We start from the raw sequence: 8,162 nt of genomic DNA on the forward strand, positions 1-8,162 counted from the left end.
TCTTTGTGTGCAATGGATTGAATTACCCCTAGCCCAATCTTTTTGTTCCTTTTTCTCAAGGGCACTATGGTCTTTAAATACCTCATATGATCCCTTTATAACCAGACCAAGCCTTAGACGAAATTGGTTTCAAGAACCAAACCAAAAATCCAAACCGATTGCACCCTAAGCACTAGTTGGATGGAAACCTGGTTGGGTTAGTTTCAACACCACTTCTGCCCATGGCTGAGCCGCCACCACACAACACCTCCATCACCAACACTTCCCCAAGAGACCCTCATGGTCATCATGAGCATTTGACCAGTTTTTCCCACACAAAAAAGGCACTAAGCCGATGGCATCAAGCCACCTTCACTCGGCAACCCACTTCCTTTCATCCCTTTCTTTTGAGCTGCCACTTCTTGATCACTTGGAAGCAAACCAAGAATGACTCATGATCTGCACAAATCAGCCATGAAGAGAGGACAAGAGGATGAGTCAAGGCCATGATCAAAACTGTCTAAAGTTGTCATCCTTGAACCCTTCAACTACATGCTTGATTTTTACTTTTTTCTTTTCTTCCTTTTGCACCAAGACCTGACCAGCACCCTTAAGGTCATTTTAGCACCTGACTTGATAAAATCATGGTAGTTTTAGCGCCCTATTCACTTTGCACAAGCGACATAAGACATGCAAGCTGAAATCTCACCTCCTTGCACCACCACCCACTTCACCCAATCCCCTTGAGTTTAGGCCAACATCCCCTCCACCATTGCTGCCCATAAAAGGCCCTCCACCACCTCATTTCCTCCACACCTCATCTCCAAGAGTGTTTGAGTGTTCTTGGTGTTCTTGTGAGTTCTTGTGGAAGCTTGAGTGGGCCACGAAAATTGTAAGTTTTCTTGCCCTATATCTTAGTTTACATGTCAATTATTGTTTTTAAGTGTTGGAGTAAATTATGGTTGAATTTAGAAAAGGCTACCATGTTTGATTCAAAACCTGGGTTCATTAAGAATGGATTTAAGTGTTTAAATTGTTTTTAAATGAAAATTTTAGCTACGGCATGTCTTAGCATATTTTGATATGATTTATTGTCTTAGAATGATCATTGAAACTTTGATTTTGAGATTAGAAGCATGCCATGATAGGTTTTAATTATACCTTGTGTTGATCATCAAGCATGCATGGTTTTTAATTTATGATTAAGGCATGAAGTTTTGATTTATGTACCTAGGGTTGATCAATAAGCATTTAGAAAGCCTTGTGATCGGGATAAGAATGAAAATACATGTTTTTGGTGAATTTTGAAAGTATGCCTTTGTGATTTAGGCTAAGAACATCATGCTTGATTAATGGAGGATTAATGAAAATTAAGGTTTTTAGCTATGATGAAGTGTTGGGATGAACTTGCTCACCCAAGAGTTTGCTTTTTATCATATCATTAAGAACTATAGTGATTATTTGTGATTAAAAAAAATTGACTAAGCATGCATTCATAGGGATCGATAGTTGAAATCACCCTTAAGCATCAACTAGAGTGCATGCCATGGGTTGGGTATGTTTGAGCTAGTTTTACTTTTAATTTTATAATTCTAAGGGTATATATGGTTTTAGAATATGAAAAACATGATATCCATGAAGTTTGGTTAAATTTGAGATTTGTTTGCAAATACTGAAAAATTTATGGCCCTAGTAGCAATTTTTGAGAGTTTGTGGGTATTTTTGTAAATACTAATTTTTGAAGCCTTTTGATTATAAACATCTTCCTGTAGTAGTATAAATTCTAACTTAGTACAAATTTGATTTTAGTCGCTACGACCTTTCAAATTCAGTAAGTTTGTAAGCTAGATTCTAACTTACACCTTGATAAGTTATTTATGATTTATTGATAAATGTCACATTCATATTATAAATTATCATTTTGAGCATAAAATATCATGTTATATATGATACATTGAGTACATATATACATGACATGTGATATTTTCACCATTTTAGCATATTGCATTTATAAATGTCATTTTTACATGAAAGCTTGCTACATATGCACATGTCATAAAATACATTTTCCAAGCATAGCATAAAAAATCATTTTTGTCACAATCCAAAAAACGAGGATGAAAAATTATCCTAGTGGAACTCCTCTATCTACTCTAGAGTGTTTAAGAATGGAGTGGTAACCCCTGCATTGACAAAAAACAGTCAACGGGTTTCGAATGGGTTCATTTTAAATAACGCCAGAGTGAAGTCAAATGTTATGACACCTAAGACTGGTGGGTGTACATGTTATGATGTTATGATGCTATGTTATGTTACCAAGGCATTGAGAAAGAGTCTGCAGATAACGTAGTTTCAACATGAGTTGTACTACTATCACCAGCAGGTACTCACAATGCATATGGGAAACTGTGACAATATCACACATTATGATGTTACAATTAAATATAAATTGCTAAAAATGATGAAATGTTATGATGTTTTTCCAGTGAATTGAAAAATGTTCTCTGTAATAAAATGCGTGTCTTAGTTTTTCTGAAAATGTTGAGGAATCTGGATGGGAGACATCTATTGATTTTTCTGCACTTCATGCAATGCATATTTATAATTCATTATGTATAATTTATCTTTGTGCACGTCAATTGTTTAACTTACTGAGATTTCAAGTAAATCTCACCCCTTGACTATCATACCACTCGGAATGAGAAAAGTTGTGCCAGGACTCGACAAGGACGGATTGGATGGACCGGTGGACCCAACTAATTGAGGAGGAGCCAGACCTTGAGAAAAGACTGGATCTTATCTTGATGTCCATAGCACTAACCCTTCATGCTCTAAAACGCATGAAGCAGTTGATCAAGCTTTGGAGACTTTTTATGATGATCAACTATACTAAGATTATGTTACTATTTGGTTTGAACTTATCATGGTTATGAATGAATTGTGATGTTTTTAGTTAATCTAGCATAAGTTTTATTTTGGCACCCTTAATCTGAGCAAATATTGTATTCTGCTAATTGCTCTTATAGGATGCATTGCATGTTAATTGTTATGTACGGGGACATGCACCTTGTGTTACATGTCCTAGCACTCTAAGTCTGCATTCTATCCTAAGCAGAGGTTGGGGGCATCATAAGTATGGCCTACATATTATGCCATAAAACAACATTTGATATTTAATAAGTTTATTTGTATGTGACAATCAAGCCTATTTGTTACCTTTCTTTTTCTTTTTGTTGCAACTGGTAGGTGACTCTTTCTTTCTCCTCCACCCCCCCCCCCCCCCCCAAAAAAAATCCTTGTGCAACTTTATATGTGAGTCATGCAGAAGTTTGTAAGAATAACTCTTTGATTTATAGTGAGATTAAGATGTGCAAATGCTAACAATATAATATGGAATCTTGTTAGTTAGGAGAGCATGACTGTAAAAATGAAGCTATTTCGCACGAATTGAAATTGAATCCTATTACATTCCTGTATCCCTAGAATAAAAGGGGGAGGGGGGGGGGGGGGATATATAATGTGGTTTCAATTTGACTGAATAAAAAGTGCTAACTTTTGTTCTAACAACATATGTTCGGTCGGGTTTTCAAGTGGCATTAGCAACTATATTTACGATGATGACTGTGAGTTGTATTCCTTACTATATATACACAAGAGCTCAGCCATTTACTTCATGTGAGCATGACCTCTTGTTTTTAATATTCTAAGAATACCACAAGTAACTTGTGCGAGAGACTCACATCAGTTGCAGAACGTCTAGACAAGTAAATTTTATATAGGCAATATTCAATCATCCACTACATCTTAACATACCTTGAAATAAACTTTTGGGCCTATGAGCCTAATTAAAATTCCTAGGCGACTTCAATAAACTAATAGCTTGTGGGATTTTGTCTAATATGGCCCCATTAAACTCAATTTAGGCCCAATAAAATTATCCATCTTTAATTCCTAATAATATTGTATCCGGGTGTTACTCTACTCTTAATCTATTATTATTTTTATTTCCCTATTGTAATTTCAAAAGTATTGGAAGTATAATTGTCCTCTTATTGTAATTTTATATGAGAATTCACAATCTAAATTCGTGAATCCAAGTGACGTTTAAATCCCCTATCGGGCTGGGCCCACCTTATCCCAAGAGGCCCAACAACCAAAGCGTAGTCGACCAACAAATTGGAGAAAGAGGAAGGAGGTCTAGGGCTAGCGCAGGAAGAAGGTAGACATGGAATGATGGGACGCCAAAATCTCTAAGACCGCCCTAAAAGGATGCAGCCTAGGGAGTCCACATCTCACTAAAAGCGACAACGTGGTGTCCCGTACCAAAGAACCACACCTCTGACATGGGATATGGAGGACCACCTCAACAAGCAGTATAAAAGCTGAGGACAAGGTTAGAATTATGCTCTTATGTTCTCTCTCATACCAAAATTCTCTCTAAGGAGTAGAAAACTGACTTAAGCATTTGAGGTGTTTCATCAACCCCGGTCACCCACTTTCCTTGTGTTGCAGGTGATTGAGCCTGAAGATCGGTGTGCGAAACATGTCGTTAATAGCCAGTGACCTAGGGGTGTAAATAAAAAATGATAAACGGGGTAAACCGGACCGGACTGGTGGGATCGGTCTGGTTGACCGGTGCAAAACTGTAAGTGCACAGTATCGTAGTTTTATAGTAAAGTAATAATAAGAGTATCGTCCTCAGGGATTGGTATCTTACTTTTACCAAATACCAAAATTACACTAAACTTGATTTTATCTAGAGGAATTACTAAGATTTTTGTAGTTGTAATTTAAACTAAAATCGACTCAAGAGAAATATGCAAAGGAAATAAAACTAACGTTCGAAGATCAACTTAATGGGGAAGAAAATTTCTAGGAAATCGATTTCACCTAATTCTTCACTATGCTTTTCTCATCCAGCTAACTTAATTTAATTCTCTTTTATCTATTAGCAAATCTCTAATTCATCCAAAAGCCTCTTTCGATAGTCAATTGGAATTGACTCTTGGTTATCAATGCACACAAGAATATGCAAATTCACTAATCAAGAACTCAATAAGACCAATGATTTAATTACTACATAGGTTCATACAAGTCTTTCGATCTCTATACTTGCCTATGCTGAAATATCCAAGATCTACCCTATGATTCCCTCTTTCGATAGCAAATCACAAGATTAATAATCATCTAATCAATGGCCAGTTAATTAGGAGCAATAAACTCAGAATAAATAAGATAAACAAAGAGAGAATTGCATTAAATTAGCATAGACAAACAAGCATAGTTCGGAAATAGGTTACATCGTTTTCCTAGAATAAAGAAAATTTAGCTCATGCTAGAAATGGAATTCAACATAAACGAATTCACCATAATTGTTCTGAGAAGATTGGAAGAAAATAAACACTGAAAAATCCTCCTTGCAGCCGCAACTCGGCTTCAAAAGCTCAAGGGAACGATTCAACGCTTTTCTTCCGTCCGTGCTCGTGTATGATTCCAACGTACGTGCAATAATTGGAATTCCCTCTCCAAAACAGATGATTTGAATCCTTCTAGCTGTGTTTTTCAGTCCCAAAAGGTGTTCTCCAGTCAAAAGTACGGCCATAGAGTGAAAAATCTCTTTTATATGGTCTGACGGCGGAAGACCCTAATTCTGTCAAAATACAATGTTCGCTCGAGCGGGGTGTCGAGCGCACGTCGAGCGTTCGACTCTGCCTGATTTCGCTCGAGCGTCCTATCAAGCGCACATCGAGCGTTCGACTCTGCCTGATTTCGCTCGAGCGGCCAATGTCTCCGCTCGAGCGATCTTTGTTTTTCAGCAACTCGCTCGAGCTCCTATCGAGCGGCAGTCGAGCGTTTGAATCTGCCTGAATTCGCTCGAGCGGCCAAAAGCCTCCGCTCGAGCGATCTTGTAAATTCTGCAATATGAAATTTTGCAAGTCATCACCGGTATTGGTTTTATTTTTATTAAAACCGGTCAAAATCGGTCTAGTTTCGATTTTTCTTTTTCTAAAATCGGATCGGACTGGTTTATATATATTTTAATTTTTTATATTGTATATAATATTTATATATAATATATAACTATATATAAAATAGTTTTGTATTATATGATAAATTACATATTAAATTTTAAAATCTTATACCATTTTGTTTATTGTATTAATAGGTATACTAATATTATATAGTGTATATTAATAATTATACTAATACTATATTACTATATATCATTATAGTCTATAATATAATTATAATATATATTATAATATATCATTATAGTCTATAATATAATTATAATATATATTATAATATACTGTAATACATTATCACTATAATATTATATACTAATATACTATATTATATATATTATATAATATATAATATAGTACATTAAAACCGAAAAATCGGACCTGACCGGAAACTGATAAAACTGAAGTACCGGTTTAGGGGGATAACCGGTGCGTAATCGGTTTTGAAAAATGCAAAACCGGTGCATACTGGTTCGGTTCTAAATTTTGTCTAAAACCGGACCGGTTACACCCCTACAATGACCAGGAAGCAACCTTGGGAAATATGGAAGGAAGATTCACAAAGATGGATGCGTGCATGAAGGGAATGGCAGCGGAGGTGGAAAAGCTTTGATAGGAAAATGAAGCACTGGAGAGAAGGGACGCAGGAACTCAGGAAGACACAACATTGAGCCAAAGTGAACGTACTGAGTCACGAAGTCATGGAAAGGTGGACACTGGTGAAGAAGAGAGAAAGAAGATGCATCACAAGCTATGCAGCCTCGTGGACAAGTACGAGGAGAAGGAAGATGCACCACTAGCTACGCAGCCTCATGGATAGGTCGTCATTGGTTGACTAGTTGCTCAACAGTACGGACTTACCCTACAGTGTAGGCGTGATGGCAGCACCACTCCCACCAAAGTTTAGAGTCCTGCAAATAAAGTGTATAACCGGTCCAAAGACCCCCTCAAGCACTTGGAGACCTTCAAGGTATACATCACCCTTCACGGGTTAAGTGGAGAAGTGGCATGTCGGGCATTCCCTGTAACACTCAAAGGTGTGGAGAGAGTATGGTTTGGATCTCTGTCGCCGGGTTGGATTGATGGCTTTGGAGAACTCATCCGGTTGTTCTTGACACATTTTATAGCAAGTAGGAGAATGAGGCCCGCATGGTACTTGCTCACTGTCAAGCAGTGAGACGATGAGTCCCTCAAGGTGTACTAGCACGATTCAACAAAGAGTTAATGAAGACTGATGAGCAAGATGAGAAAATCACGTTAGCAGTGCTCTTAGGAGGCATCTGGCCTCGAAATCCTTTCATGACCGAGTTGACAAAAAAAAAAAACTGATGACGTAGCAAGATTCATGGACTAGGCGGATGACTTCATTAATGAGGAAGACACTCTTTGGGCCTTAATAAACATGAGGAAAGCCGAGTTAGAATAGGCAGAGAAGGAATCCAGCAAGTCAAGTCGTGCGAAGGCCACTGGAGACGGGAAGAGAACATATTCACAAGAGGGCAGGGTGCCTAATGTGCACATGCCAGCTTGAATGTACAAGAGGAGAGCAAGCCAGTTACACGTGATGCCGACTAACGCCAATGGAAGGAACATCACTTTTGCACCTATCACCAGTCGAAAAGTTTTCTAGAAGGCCGAAGACTGCTACACTCTCAAGAAGAAGATCAAAGAAATGCAAGGGAGAGGAGAGCTGGAATGGCTGGTTGCCCAGCACTCGGCGTCTTGGGGACAGTAGTCTGAATAGTGAAAAGACGGCCCCTAGGATAGCACATAAGTGAGAGTCCCAAGTAGCACAGAATGGACCAGAGGGCTAATCGGAACGTGCCCTACCAATAGCAAGTGGCAACAGCTCATTCGGGGAAATCTGTACCTATAACAACCCTGCCTTGGGAAGGGTGGAATCGCTACGTACATACCTGTCCTTCTTTCTTTCTTTCTTTTTTTCTCTCTCTCTTCTCATTTTTTTTCCTAGTAATATGCAATCAGCATAAACATGACACACGTGTACTTTAAATTTCTAATTTAATAAAGGGAACACCTGATAGACATTCTATTGAACACTCCTCCATAAACAGACTCTCAGAGTCTATCATACTTTCATAAAAACATAATTGTTCTAGTTAGGAAGAGACTCCATCTCTATCATACGTACAAGAA

This window comes from Carya illinoinensis, chromosome 15 (genome assembly GCF_018687715.1).
Source record: "Carya illinoinensis cultivar Pawnee chromosome 15, C.illinoinensisPawnee_v1, whole genome shotgun sequence".
Classification (NCBI taxonomy): domain Eukaryota; kingdom Viridiplantae; phylum Streptophyta; class Magnoliopsida; order Fagales; family Juglandaceae; genus Carya; species Carya illinoinensis.